At 43.0% G+C, this 14,861-nt stretch overlaps 1 long non-coding RNA gene across 1 annotated transcript in view; it reads left to right on the top strand.

Annotated features, from left to right (window-relative positions):
• LOC121164119 overlaps nt 1–14,861 on the top strand; it is a 63,880-nt gene that overhangs the window by 2,135 nt on the left and 46,884 nt on the right. Inside the window, exon 2 of the long non-coding RNA XR_005885026.1 lies at nt 14,128–14,206. This is a non-coding gene — a long non-coding RNA (uncharacterized LOC121164119). The remainder of the gene's footprint in view (nt 1–14,127; nt 14,207–14,861) is intronic.

The following is a 14,861-nucleotide window of genomic DNA, read 5'->3' as shown; positions in this document are numbered from 1 at the left end:
TTTACGAACTAAGAGTTCTAACCAATAGCTGCGCTTTGAGCATCCAGCATGTGCCATGCTCTGGGAATGCTGAGTGAGTTGGACAATGCCTGCCTTCAGGGGTGCCAGGCTCAGGTGGAAGCAGACGTACACTATAGGACTTTGCTGAGAGGAGAAGATGATCCCAGAGAGGGACGTGCCAGGTCCTCTGCCAGCAGAGCAGGTACAATAGATGTGAGGAACAGAAACTGCCTCAGGCCAGCCCAACTGAAAATCTCAGGAACTCAGCAGCAAGCTCCTCAATTGGGGCTGACACCAAAACCTCAGAACGTGAGGGCTGCTTGCATCTCTCATTCCCTGCAGCTCACACCCACCCAGTCTCTGATCTCTGCGTCTCTCTACAAGTCTGTACCAGTTTGTTCTGTAAGCCTCCTGGTGTCCGCTCCCCTCATAGTCTCAGCACACAGGCAGCTTTGGAAAATGCCAGCTCTACACCCAAATCTGGAGGATCCTTTGTCTCTGGTGCCTATTGTGGCCTGTTAGCTCAACCTCAGATTCTGGGAAAGATCTCCAATTGGATCCTAATAGCTATTCCTGATGCCAGCTTTCCTGTGAGACACTTCCATCTGCAGTGGTAAGCAAAGTCTAAGGAGGCAGGACATCTGACATGGCAGATGGGCAATTCTTTTTTTTTTTTAAATATTTATTTTAACTTGAAAGGCAGGGTTACAACAGAGAGAAAAGAGAGAGGGAGAACTTCCATCTGCTGGTTCATTCCCCAAATGGCCATGACAGCCAGAGCTGGCCCGATCTGAAGTCAGGAGCCAGGAACTTCTTCTGGGTCTCCCACATGGTTGCAAGAACTAGGGTTGTCTCTCCTCCAATGCCTTCCCATGCCATTGACACGGAGCTGGGTAAAAAATGGAGCAGCTGGGACTTAATTTGCATCCATAGGAGCTAACACTGCCAAAGACCAAGGTTTAATGTGCTATGCCATGATGCCTGTCCCTAGGCAACTCAGATGGGTTGAAATAAGGGTGTGCCCAGTCTCAGTGCCAGTTCAGACTGGGGCTTATATGGGTATGAAGTCCGTATTTCTTGTTTCTCCTTCTTGACCCTATGCGTTCTTGGATAAAAGGCTTCCTGGGTGTGAAATTCATGAATTCCTCCCAAGGTTTTATTATCCAACATGTTATTGACTGGGTAGCCTTCACTGCCCTCGACTGGGAACCTTGACCTGATGTGTTCCAAAGGAGAAAGGCTGGGAGTAACCCACAGTTACCAGGGTGTGGGCAGGACCTTGATGTGTAAAATGCTGGGCTACTTCTTAAGGCTGCTACATTGCTTCCTGTGGGAAATTTTATCTTCTCCCGTCTGGCTCTTTCACACATGTGGGTTAATGTCTGCCTTCCTACTACCCACGTGGGAGACACAGCTTTGATCCCTGGCCAGTTCCTGCAGTTGGAGAGTGAAAAAAATGAATGGGAGTACATGATCTCTGTCCTTGTCATTATGCAACTGAAAAAAAAATTTTAATGTTAAAAACAGGATATAAAACCAAATCCCGAATCTTTTTTTGTGCTGGGATGATTCTTCTATTTGTGCTGTGGCTCTTACTCCCCTCCAGAGTTTGTTTTCTTCCTGTCAAGCACCTAACCCCCAAACCACATTAACATTATGAACAGTCACCCTGCTGTGCAATGGTAGCAGAACACCTTTTTTTGCTTTTTATACATAACACTTTTATTTAAATATAATTCACATATCGTGTACCCATTTCAAGTGGTTCACAGAAAGAAATGCCTGTGTATATCAGTATTATTGCAAATGTGATGTTTTGTCAAAATTTCTTTTTAATATTTGTCAGGCAAATTGGTAGGAATACATGCCACTACAGTCTTACTGATTCTGTGACTGTTTTAAACTTACCTTATATGAGGGAAGGTAAATGTATTTTCACTTGGTTATTATGCACAGTCCTTGTCCATTTTCCCGTTGCACCATGGCCCTTTAAACTCTTTATTTAGTGGAGCTGATAAGTCTTTGATTATAATGTAAATTTAAAATGTTATCTCAAAAAACACACCAAGAAATGAAGAAATACATTAACCTAAAAAGTGTACCTTTCAAAGAGTTTTAGTGTCTTTTCTGGGTAGTGGGTCACAGCAACAAAATTTCCCAGCGTTTTCATCACCTGAAGAGGACAGGTTATTGTCATCACTGCCCACTCCCATCCCTACAAAGCCTTGGCAGCCCAGGTGACTGGATCTGCTCCCTGTGTGCCTGGCTTTTCCCCTCCTGAGGTTACACATGATATTTTGTTTTCAAGGCTCATTCTTGCTGCAATGTGCATCAGTACTTCATTTCTTTTTATGACTGAATACCATGACAGTGTGTGAATATAAAATTGTTTCTCCACTCAGCAGTTGATGAACATTTGGGTTGTTTCCACGTTTTGGCTATTATCAACACAGCTACTGTGACCGTTTTAATCCAAGTTTTTCCGTGGACAAACATCTGTGGTTTCTCTTGGATTTAAATCTAAGAAGGGAATCTTATTTCATTTTTGAAGGAATTGCAAAGTAATTCTCCAAACTTCACCAATTTATAAAGATTCTCACCAACATTTTATAAAGATTCTGTTTTCCCCATGTTCTCACCAACACTTGTTAGAAGCCATCTCTGTGGGTGTAAAGTGGTGTCTCATTGTAGCAAACTATGCTTAGTGTCTTTTTGTGTATTGGCCATTTGTTTGTCTTCTTTGGGGAAATATCTATTTAAATTGTTAGCCAGTTTTTTTTTTTTAATTAGAAAGTCATATACAGAGAAGAGGAGAGACAGAGAGGAAAATCTTCTGTCCAGTGATTCACTCCCAAGCAGCCACAATGGCCAGAACTGCACCAATCTGAAGTCAAGAGCCCGAAGCCTCTTCCAGGTTTCCCGTGCAGGTGCAGGGTCTCAAGGCTTTGGGCTGTCCTCGACTGCTTTCCCAGACCACAAGCAAAGAGCTGCCTGGGAAGTAAGGCCACTGGGATTAGAACTGGCACCCATATGGAATCCTGGCACTTTCAGGATTTCAAAGCAAGGACTTTAGCTGCTAGGCTACTGCTCCAGGCCCACCAGTTTTTAAGTGGCTTGTCTGTTTAGTTGTAAGAGTTCATTATGTATTCTAGACACAATCATCAGATATATGATTTCCAAACTTTTCTCCCATTTTGTGCCTTATTATCATTTCACTTCTCTATGGTGTACTTTGACTCACAAGTTTTCATTTTGATGATATCCAGTTTATCAATTTTTCTTTAATTGTTTGCACTTTGGTATCATTTATAAGGAGCTGGTGTCTAACGTCACAAAAGATTTAAAGTTACAAAGATACTCCTATGATTTCTTCTAAGAACTATACAGTTTGGCTCTTAAATATAGATCTTTCATCTATGCTGTGTTCATTTCTGTGTGTGATATGAGAGCAGGCTCCGACTGCATTCCTTTGCATACAGACACCCAGTTGTCTGGCGCCGTTTGTTCCAGATACTATTCTTTCCCCAATAAATTGTCTTGTCTCTTTTATCTAAAATCAGTTGACTACTAATGTGGCAGTTTTTCTGGGATTTCACTTCTCTTTCTTTGACTTATATGTCTGTCCTTCTGATGGCGCCACACAATATAGATTACTGTAGCTTTGTAGAACGTTCTGAAGTGAGGAAGTATGAGCCCTTCAATTTGATTCTTCTCTCTCTCTCTCTTCCTTCCTTTGGCTAATCTGACTCCTAGTTGGAGATTCAATGAATGTTATGAAAATATGTCTTGCGAGAGGAAGTTGTCACTAACAATCAATAAAGGACTCAATAAATATTGCTTGACTTTAAAAAGGACTGCTCTGGCATAGGGATTAGAGTCCAAGACACTGCTTTGGTTACGTGGCTGACATCGGAGCTCCTTCTGACCCAGCCACCGCGTGGGTCTGTTTCTGTGTGTGTAATCAGAGAAAGCCAGGCCAGCCCCGAGTATAGAAATGAGAATGTGAGACCTGCTTGTGGGGGAGGGGGTGCTGAGAGGTCATTGTGCAAACCTTCCAGCCTGAGGAAGAGCAATCCAGTTCCAAATCCTGAACAACCAGAACCGGCTCTGGGAAAGATCAGATAGCAGCATTCCCTTAGGAATTCCACAGGGAACGGATTCCACAGGGACTGTTTGGCTTTGTTGCCAATAAGAACAACACAACGGCCTTCCTGGCCTCTGATGGCAGAATGTACAGTCCTCCCAGTATTTCAACGACAAAAGGAGAATAATCAGGACCCTTCTCTTAACCGAGTTAGCTTCCAGGAGCCGTGATCTTGCTGGTGGCCTATAGGTCGTTCAGCTCTGCACGTGCGTGTGTTTTATGTTTAATTCCTGGGTGCATTTCTAAGCTACACCTACCAGTATACCTCGAAACAGTAATGGAGCTGTCATTTTGGCCTGCCTCCACTTACTGCCTGTTCTCACTTTTAATTCGTTCAGAACTTGGGTAGGAAACACGAATGTTATTGATTGATCTTTAAAAATCTTGCCATTATTTTGTGCCCATAAGTGATTAAATATGACTGAAATCACCTATTCAGACGCTTTTCTTCCTTTTTATTTGCTTCGTTTTTATGGCTTCTACTCAGTCATAAAACCTGCGCTTATTCCATGATTCTCTTAGGCTTCCTTCTCTTTTTAAAAATTTGTGTTCCTGTCTGGATGGTGACATCATCCCAAAGACTCCAATGAAGACTCCTCAGCTTTCCTTCTTCCCTGCCTTCTCTCCAGACCTTAAATTAGCAAAAGTCCCTCCTCCGGCAGAGACCTCTGCCTGCCTGTTGTGGATTCGCCCCATTCCTTAATAATAGATTTCCCGTTTGACCATGACTAACAGTGAGTCTACCTAAATGACTCATTACTCCACTGCCTTACAACTAGATGCAGCCACGTGACTGGCCGTGATCCTAAGACATGTTGTGCAGCACGTGGAAATCTTTTGAACAGAATTGACTCAGCTGGAAGCTGTGCTGTTTGCTGTTCCTTCCTCTAGCTATCTGGAATGTAGTCAGGATTTATTTTAGAATCTCGAAGTAGCTTTGTAATGGGAAGCCATATGCTACGCATGGCAGAGAAGGAAGATCAATGCCTGGATCCTTGATGATCTTTTGGAGCCACCGTAGTACAGCAGTGGTTCTTTCTATTGCGTACAGTCAAATCTAATCCTAGTTGTTTTACCCTTTAGCCCTCCCTTCCACAGTGGCTCCTTCTCTGTGTTTTCAGTAATGATCTCACCACAGTCCATGCACAAGCCTGAATTCCTTCCCTGTCTGTCCACATCTTTTAATTCTGTTTTCTTACCATAGCCTAGATTTGTCCTCCATCATCTATTGCCATTAGTGCCTTATTTCAGGCCCTCTTCATGTCTCTTTGAAAAGGTTTTATTGCGTTTTTTTCTGACTCTGTCACTCTGCCTCTCTTGCCTCCCATATTCTCTTTCTAGTGCAGATCTGATCATGTTACTCCATTGATAAAAATCCTTCAATGGCTCCCATAAAAATCCTTCAATGGCTCCCCATAGTCGTGTTAATGACAATGGCCCTCATACATCAAGAATGTAATGAATGGGAAGTATTGTGCTATGCAGGGCAGAAGCATTTAGACTCTCAGGGTTGTCCTTTGGGGCAGCTACTAGCATCTCTATTTTATGAGATGAAACATATTATATAAGGAAACTAATCTAAGGAAATAGATACTGATGCAGATAAATAAGCAGTCAAAGGTCGCCAAGCGAATACATGGGAAAGTGGAGATTTGAACAAGATGTGCCTAACCCTCAAGCCTCAGATTTTTAGGGCCTTTCCTTTAGGATATAATCCAGACTCATTCACATGGCCAAACAAGTGCTTTCTCGTCTGGCTTCTGCTGACCCTTCTATTTCCTCTACCACTCCAGAAGTGGATTTTGGAAATACTGATGAATTTAGTCCTGTTAAAACCAGGAAAGTGATATTACAACAGATTCTGGCTTTGGTGCTACAGGGGTAGAAAAGTATAATACATTTTCTTACTCTCATAAATCTTTTTTTTTTAAGATTTATTTTATTTTTATTGGAAAGGCAGATATACAGAGAGGAGAGACAGAGAGGAAGATCTTCCGTCCGATGACTCACTCCCCAAGTGAGCGCAACGGCCAATGCTATGCCGGTCCGAAGCCAGGAGCCTCTTCCGGGTCTCCCACACGTGGGTGCAGGGTCCCAAAGCTTTGGGCTGTCCTCTACTGCTTTCCCAGGCCACAGGCAGGATGGGAAGCGGGGCTGCCGGCATTAGAACCGGCGCCCATATGGGATCCCGGGCGTGCAAGGTGAGGACCTTTAACCACTGCGCCATTGTGCCGGGCCCTATCATAAATCTTACACTGACATTCCTTTAATAAAAGTTCGATTAACAAGAGGAAAACATGGATGTGTTTAATCAAACTACCACATGACAGGGGAACTTTCAGAAACAAAGATCTAAAGGTCCAGGGAAATGTCTACTTTTGTGTTTATGCTTGATGAAGGATGGATAGCCATGGAGAACTGGGATTGGACAAAAGGCTATAATGTAATAATGGTGGTAGACTGAGGGGGAAGCCAGACAAGCCCTGTCTGTCCAGATTCTTCCTGAACTCTCTGCAACATTCCTGCCTCCCAGGTGTGGGGCAGGACTGCTGTGCAATGCAAGTTTTCTAGGGAGAGAGTGACATTTTTTAGGTTTTTTTTGGCTTCCTTCAGAGGAGAGAGCTTCTAGTTTCAATGGCTTGGCTTAGGGAAGAGGAATTCTGGTGTCTGTGAGTAACGGGAGGATGAGGTGGATAGGAAGAGACGCTGCAGGTAGAAGGCGGAAGTCAGAGACTTGACCTGAGGTTGCATGGCCTCATGCCTGATTTGTGACATCATTGTCTGAAACCCAACAGAACAGACATTTAAACTGAAAACTATGTGAATTTTCATATAATAATTTTTCAAATTTTAATTTTATTATTTTTCCCATTTATTATTATTTTAGGATACAGTTCCATAGGCTCTGGAACTTTTCAAATCCCTTCTCCCTGACTGATTTCCCCTGTTATTACTATAGCATAGTTCTTCATAAACAGTCCACCAGTGTGGGTATGGACAATGGCAGAGTCCAACATCCTATTGTCAAGATATATTTAACAGTTTCATTGAGAGTCCATCATTGATTTGGAATTAGAGATACATACTGCATTATTGTATCGTCACATCTGATATGATAGTCTCTACTACACAGTTGCTATACATACCCTTAGATGAAAAGCCATAAAACAAAATTAACAGGAAGAAAAGTGGAAATTTACAATGCCATCAAGTTAAATCACATAATACTGAATAACTAATGTGTTGCTGAAGTAATGAAAAAGAAAAGCAAGAACCTTCTTGAAGAAAATGATCCTACTGTATGACTTATGAGTCAGTGAAGAATTTAATATAAGCAAAAAATGTTTTGAAGAGTTGAAAATAAAAACAAAAGCATCAACATCCATGAGATATAGTTTCTGCTGATCTTTGTTGGTGAGATGTGTCTTCTATAGGCAACAGATAGATGGGTTTTGTTTTTATATCAAGTCTACTAATCTGTTATGTTTCATGGATAAGCTGCTTACATTCAGGGTTAATAGGAACAAGTGGTAATTTGGTCCTGTCATTTTAACAATGGGTTGTTCATTGTTTGATTTAGTCTTCTGTTGTTATTTTACTGGGATGTTCTTCACATTTGCCTTTGTTTTTGATGGGTGCTATTACTTTTCTCTGCCGAGTGAAAATCCTTAAGCATCATTTGTAGGGCAGGTCTGAAAGAGGTAGGTCTGGAAAGGCAGATACAGCCGTTGCCGTCACTTGGGGAAGTGCCGTCACTTTCTATTTCTCCTCCTCTCTGTATATCTGACTTTCCAATAAAAATAAAATAAATCTTTAAAAAAAGAGATGACTTTCTCATCTCTATATGCTCTGTTCCCAACTAACCTTCTGGTGATAGCCTCACAGAATAGATGAGTGGGTGGATCCGTGAGATCAGTTTTATGACATAACTAGTGGTAGATTGGAGAGGGGGTGGGCTCTGTGTTGCAAGATAATAGGGTTCATGAAGAGCCTTTACCAAAATCCAAGAAGGAACTGATAAGAGCCTGCATAAGCACAGTACTAGTAGGTTGATTTAGGGCCTGGCATGGTAGCCTAGTGGCTAAAGGCCTCACCTTGCACACTCCAGGATCCCATATGGATGCCAGTTCATGTACCAACAGCCTCGCTTCCCATGCAGCTCCCTGCTTGTGGCCTGGAAAAGCAGTTGAGGACGGCCCAAAGCCTTGGGACACTGCACCCATGTGGGAGACTCGGAAGAAGTTCCTGGCTGCTGGTTTTGGATTGGCTCAGCTCCAGATGTTCAGGCCGCTCAGTGGATGGAAGATCTTTCTCTTTGTCTTTCCTCCTCTCTCCAATAGAAGTAAATAAATCTTTTGACAAAGAGATATTTTAGGGGAAGAATTGTTGGAATTTGATGGAGAATTAAGTGGATGGAGAAGAATCTAAAGGCAACTAAGGCTTTGTACGTGAGTGAGTAAAAACACTGGGATTCCACTAACACAAACAGTATTGCAGGAAGAACCAGTGACAGGATGATGCAAACCAGAGGGATTGCTTGGCCCCTCTTCAGCGTCAGAGCCGGACCCCTAGCCCTGGGTACTAAGTCCTGCTGCCTATTCCCCGCCCTGTCCTCGGGCTTTTCCCAGGCTTGATTCACAAAGTATTGGTTATTTTCTTTCTCAGTTGAAACTTAAAAACACTCCTTTTTAATCATACACTCAAAAGAGGAACAAAAGTTCCAAAGTCTGTTTTACACTTTAATTATGATACCTGCCGAATCTGAAAACTTACCTTTCAGTTGAGGCTATCCTCCAACATGAACTCTCTCTTCTTACAGTTTAGACACTGAACTAAATCCTGGAGCTTTGCATCTTAGGTCATGTTGATAGACCTTCCTTCTGAGACACTTGTAATTAGAGTCTGTTTAAATACATGGGGCCTAACTGAGTACTTCTCTTCCTTCCAGACTGTTCTCCTAACATGTCTATTGCTCCCCGTCCTCTGACATCAGTCCTGTCCAGGCCATTATTGTCTCTTGCCTAAATTCCTGCCACTGCTTTATGTCAGAGACCGCTTCCCATAATCCTCTCCTTCCTTCATTTACTACCCCGGTTCCAAGCCCAGTTAACCCACCACTGGCTTGAATTCTCCCAACAGCTTCCCAGAAGCTCATTCTAACTCCTACGCAGCCTCCTTTAGGTCTTTGACATCCTACCCTTGGCCACCTCTTATACCTATCACCCGTCGCTTGAAATGCTCTCCTGTGCTCTCTCCCTCCAGGTCCCCGTTGTAGCTTTGTGTTTCTCTTGTCCCCTGGCTTTGGCACACACTGCTTCTCCCATCTGAACCTTGTTCCCTTCTCCTTTTGCAGGAAATCAGTGTGCCCTTCCAAGCAATCTTCCAGGATAGATAGAACTTCTCTAGGATACTCTCCCAGGCTCTAACCTAGACCCAGAACTTGGCCCATGCTCATAGTGCATTTTGTGCTTTCCCTGTCTTATTGACCGTGGTGGAGACTGGGGTTATTTGCCCCGTGTCTATTCACCCCTTATTTTGCTTCAAAGAAGAATTTGGGATCATCAGTCAATCATCTTAAAAATGTTTCCTAACCAGAGGCCAGCTCAACAGGCTAATAATCTGCCTTGCAGCACCAGCATCCAATATGATGGCTACTGGTTCTAGTCCCAGCGGTTCCACTTTCCAATTCAGCTTTCTGCTTAGGACCTGGGAAAGCAGCAGAGGATGGCTGCACCTATGTGGAAAACTCAGAAGAAGCTTCTGGTTCCTGGTTTCGGATCAGCTCAGCAACCAGTCATTGTGCCCATTTGTGGAGTAAGCCAGGTAGAAGATGCTCTCTCTGTCTCTCCTTCTCTCTGTCAATCTTTCAAATAAAAAAATGAATAAATTTTCTTTAAAAAATGTTTCCTAACTTGACTTGAAGCTAGAGTAGACAATGAGATTTAAGCAAAAAATAAAAAATAAACTTACTAAATAGAAAATCTTCAAAGGGTTCTGATTTCAGTTTTGTTCTCCTGTCATCTTCACTGCTGCCTGGAATACAGATGTGATGGCTGAAGCTGCAGCTCATCAGCTGTGTGGAGCCTGTGGCAGCCCGTGGACACACAGGGATTTCTGCTAGCTCCTTTCTGCTGCCTCTTCCTGCTCAGCACTTGGTGACACTCCACACACATTTGTGTGTCCATGAATAAAGGCTTTTTCTTCCAGCCTGCACATCCTGAAAAACTGCTATGTGGGTTTTTCTCACAACTCAGCTTGAGTGTCATCTCTATCAAGAAGCTTTCCCTGACTTCCCTGTTGCCTGCCCTCCTGCCTTTCTTTGAGTCTGGAGTGGAGCTTTTGCATTGTCTTCAGTGCAGCCTGAGCTCATGTCACAGACAGCATTCCTTACTGTGCTCTGAGATGCTCTGGCACTTGGTGTGTGAACCCAGCCTGCTTCTGAGCTCCCTAAGGCCTCACAAGAGGACTTGCTCGGACCCTGCCACCTCTCGGGTCTCCCCTCTGGTACCCCGTGGAACTTACTCTTCAGGCTCACCTGCTTCTGCTTCAGTTGCGCTTCTCTGTAGAATGTATGGATGCTTTTGAGATGCTTCATTTTCCAGAGGAAATGAAAGAGAGGTGAGTTACCCACACTCACATGGCAGGAACCTCAGTACTGCCAGCAGCAGCAGGAACTGGTAATCTACTGTTTCTCTTATGTTCAATGTTCACTTAAGGCTCCTCTCCCAGAAAGCCTGTGGATAAGCTGTTCCTGGCTGCTACTGAGTTTGAAATCTTTTTCCAAAGAAGAGGCCCCTTTGCTGTCTGTGTTATTCTTTGCCCTAAGAGAAGCTCGTTCCCTGCTGTATGAGATTCAACCACAGAAACAGTTCCCGTTCCAGACATAGGACGGGATACCTGAGGCATCAACACGTGCTGATCAAGACAGAATTCCATAGGCAAGGACCAGCCTGGCTTTCCTTCAGCCAGGGATCTAGAGCAAGTGGCCAGGTATTCTTGGCAACATCAGTTGGAGCACTGCTGACTCTCCCTTTGTGCTGACTTAGCATTTGTATTTTCAAGTAAGGTGCCTTGATTGGTGTGCTCGCAGGCACTCAGAGGAAACTCACGCCAGATCTTTGTGTCCAGTCACCTTGGAGCTGCTCAGCTTCCCTTGTGCTCAGCAAATGTGTGTTGTATGCTTTTCCAGGAATGATCTCTGGTCCAATCATTTGTGACCAGGAGCACAGAGGTGGCTCATAAAGTGTGTGGGTACCACCCTAACAGGGTAGGGACATGCTGTTTGGTTTTGTTGTTGTTTGTTTGTTTATTGACCTGGAATTCCTTTCTTTTTGGAAATCCCCTTTTTCCTTTAAAGCTGTTCTCTTGGAGTCCTCAGTCCCAGGCCCACCCCTTGGCAAACAGTACCCCATCTCTTTGATCACAAGTATGGCAGAGATGGTGTACATGTGACACAAACAAGACCAATCAGAATCTCACCTGAGAGGATCAGACTCTTTCTGATCAAGGCCTAAGCTGGGAAACCTTGGACCTGGAGTCACTAAATGGAGAAGGTCACCCATATGAGAAGTCAAGCAAAGTCAGGTAAAGCAGTGAGGCATGTGGAGGGCTGGTCCTCAGCACAGTGACTACCTGTTCAAGTGAAGCAGACTGCTTTCTCTTTGTAGCAGGTTTATGAATCAAGATGTTCCCTTCGTGCTTGGTAACTGCCATATTCTGTGCTTCCATCATTTGCTCCCAAAGGAATCTGGTTAATAGAAGAACTTACGTAGGAAAAAATTCACTAAGTGAAGAAAGGTTTAGAATTTATGCTGGCTGTGAGATTAATGCCCCCGTTCCCTAGGGAGTGTTTGGAGGGTCTGACCTGGCATAGCCTGAGAAGACAGTGATGTACTTGGTTCCTGAATATGCCTCAGGAAATCAGATCTTCTTACTCCTTGCCCACTACTTTCTTGAAACACTTTGCAAGGTTCCCGTAGCTGGTATGATAAGGGCCACACTCCTCTATGGCTCTGCAAGGGCTGGCCTCCATTGCCTGGATCAGAGGTCTGCAACTGGTTCTGGTAGAACAGGGAGAAAATGTTTTAGTCCTTGAGATTCATGTTCCCACTGGGTACAATTTAGCTCTGCTATTGTTGCTGACAGTAGCCATTTGGCATGAGGATACTCGTGCTAAAACCACTAACAGTTTATGAAACCAGACAGTAGTCTAAGTTTAGCCCATGGGCCATAATTTGCTGACCCTTGGTTAGAAAGGCCTGGAACCTTGTCCCAGTACTCTTTTCTGGTCTCTCTGGGCTCCTGCCAGGAATCTCCTTCGGACCACAAGCTCACTCCTCTCACAAGGCCTTTGCTCATACCATTCTCTCAGTCTGGCATGTTCTCCCAGATATTTGGATGGCTAGCACCTGTTCACCACCATGATTACTGCTGAACTGTCATGTCCCCAGGTAAGATTTTCCTGGTACACCACGGCTGTGCCAGACTCTGCTACCACACCCTAACTCTCCTTCATGACATTTACCATAGCTGCAATTTTTATTATTTCCACATTGGGTTGCTATCTGCCTCTCCAGCACATGGCAAACTCCCATAAAGACCCTGTCTATTTTGTTCAGCACCTAGCATAGTCCATGATCTATAGTAGTAACTCAGCATGTGTTTCCTATAAGTGAGAGAGAGAGAATTTTTAAAGGAAAGTATTAATAGATTCTCAAGGTCATAGAAAATGCAAAATTGTTACAACACAATTATCATTTCTCATGTTAATATAATATTAATACAAAGAGAACAGATTTAATGTAAGTCATAGGTATGATTCTAGGAAAAAATGAGTTTTTCTTTTTCTCTCTCACTTTTAGTTTTTGAGACTACATATTTTTAATTTACATGATTGCTAAAGGTTTAATGCTCCACTAAATAAAGAGTCCAACAGCTAAGAAGGCCGTGGTTTGGGAGCTACACGGCAAGGACAAGTGAGAAGATCCTGTGTACGTTTCCACCAGGCTCGTCAGCAGGAAGCTGGGATGGAAGCAGAAGTGGAATTCAGTTCCAGACACGCCGTTATTGAACGTGGGCATCCAAGTCACTTAACCTGCAGCACCACAATGTCTGCCCCACGGGCAAAACTGCAGCATTTCTGAGATTGAAATCAAAATATCAAAGACAACTGAATTCAGTTATTACTGTACATTGCTGTTGATAGTCCTGAAATATTTGGATGAGTGATAAAATAAGGACATAGTCCATGAGTTGTTATGTATGTACTAAATTTTTTTCTTTCGTGGCAGAAAAAAAAATCGCTAATTACAGAATTATAACAAAAACATACACATAATTTATGTGCTTTTGACAATAATGGTCTAAAGGATTGAGAATAAGAAATCGTGTTTTTAAAGTTACAGCATTAACTTTATTTGCATCAGAAATAAGAAATGAAATTAAATGTAGAAATGGAATATTTCTGAATAAAATTCTTTTTTTTTCAGCATAAAAAATATTGGCACTAAAAAGGCAGAAATTCTAAATGCTGAATGTAAAACTTACCAAGTTTTTAAAATAAGGGTGTGATTTTATTTAAAATTTGGCACTGGAATAAAACATTAACATTTTTATAATACTTCACAATTTCAGTATTCATTCTCTAAACTTAGTTGTCAGTGCAAATAGCATCACACTTTATTCATGTTGTGCCTAGGCATATATGTTTGTGTGTGTGTGTGTGTGTGTGTGTGTATTAAGGTAGTGTTAGCTGTTTATTATTGTGTATTTCTCAGTGACCTATCTACATTTTTTCATGATTATCTAATTCATGAGTGTTTTATGCACTATAAACAGGACACAAATGAAAGAACAAAAAAGAAAAAGGTAATTATAGGAAATGTAATGTAAAATTCTCTGTGCAATGTTAAATTCTCTTGCATTCATGCTCTCAGGCAGGGAGGTCTGGCCAAGCTGATTACTCTTCCTTTTTTTTTTTGAAGGTTTCTGCGTGTTTAAATCTCTCAGCAGCTGATGCAGTATCCATTGTGGAAGTGGACAGCAGCAACCACATGATGCCATGTGGGTCCGGCAGCCTTGGTTTTAAGGACAGGGCAAAAAAAATGTGGAGAAGGATTCCCTGGGGCTGTGCGGTGTTGGACCCAAAAATGCATGTCTAAGATTAAGGTGAGTGACATGGGCATGTTGTGCCACAGAGGCACCCACTGACTCGTGTGTGTGTGAAAGAGAAAGCGGTGTTCTCACTCAGATCTGTGGGCAGTGTGAAACACGTTTGCTAATGGCTTCATGAAAGGTTATCAGTGTTATGAATAGACTTCTGCATAGCCCCAAAGAATCCATGGAGGGGCCAACGTTATGATGCAGTGGGTTAAACCACCCCTTTGCTATTGGTATCGCCTGAGAACAAGGTTAAGACCTGGCTGTTCCAATTCTGATCAAATTCCCTGCTAATGCACATGAGAAGGCTGTGGAGGACCGCCCGAGTGCTTGTGCCCCTGGTGCCTTTGTGGGAAACCTGGATGGAATCCTGAGCTCCCTCCTTTTGCTGGGCCTGTGGTATTTTGGGAAGTGGACCAGTGGACAAATGATCTCTGCCTCTGTCATGCTGCCTTTCAAATTCACTAACTGATTAATTAATTCTTAACAACAGAAAATGGATCCATTAAATGATTGAGGACTTAGAGGGGCAAATTGAGCCCAGAACGTTGACCAGTGC

This window comes from Ochotona curzoniae, unplaced genomic scaffold (genome assembly GCF_017591425.1).
Source record: "Ochotona curzoniae isolate NIBS_2020 unplaced genomic scaffold, NIBS_Ocur_1.0 contig_66, whole genome shotgun sequence".
NCBI classification, from domain to species: Eukaryota; Metazoa; Chordata; class Mammalia; order Lagomorpha; family Ochotonidae; genus Ochotona; species Ochotona curzoniae.
Note: the sequence above shows the minus strand (reverse complement) of the source record. Positions and strands in the feature narration are given on the sequence as shown.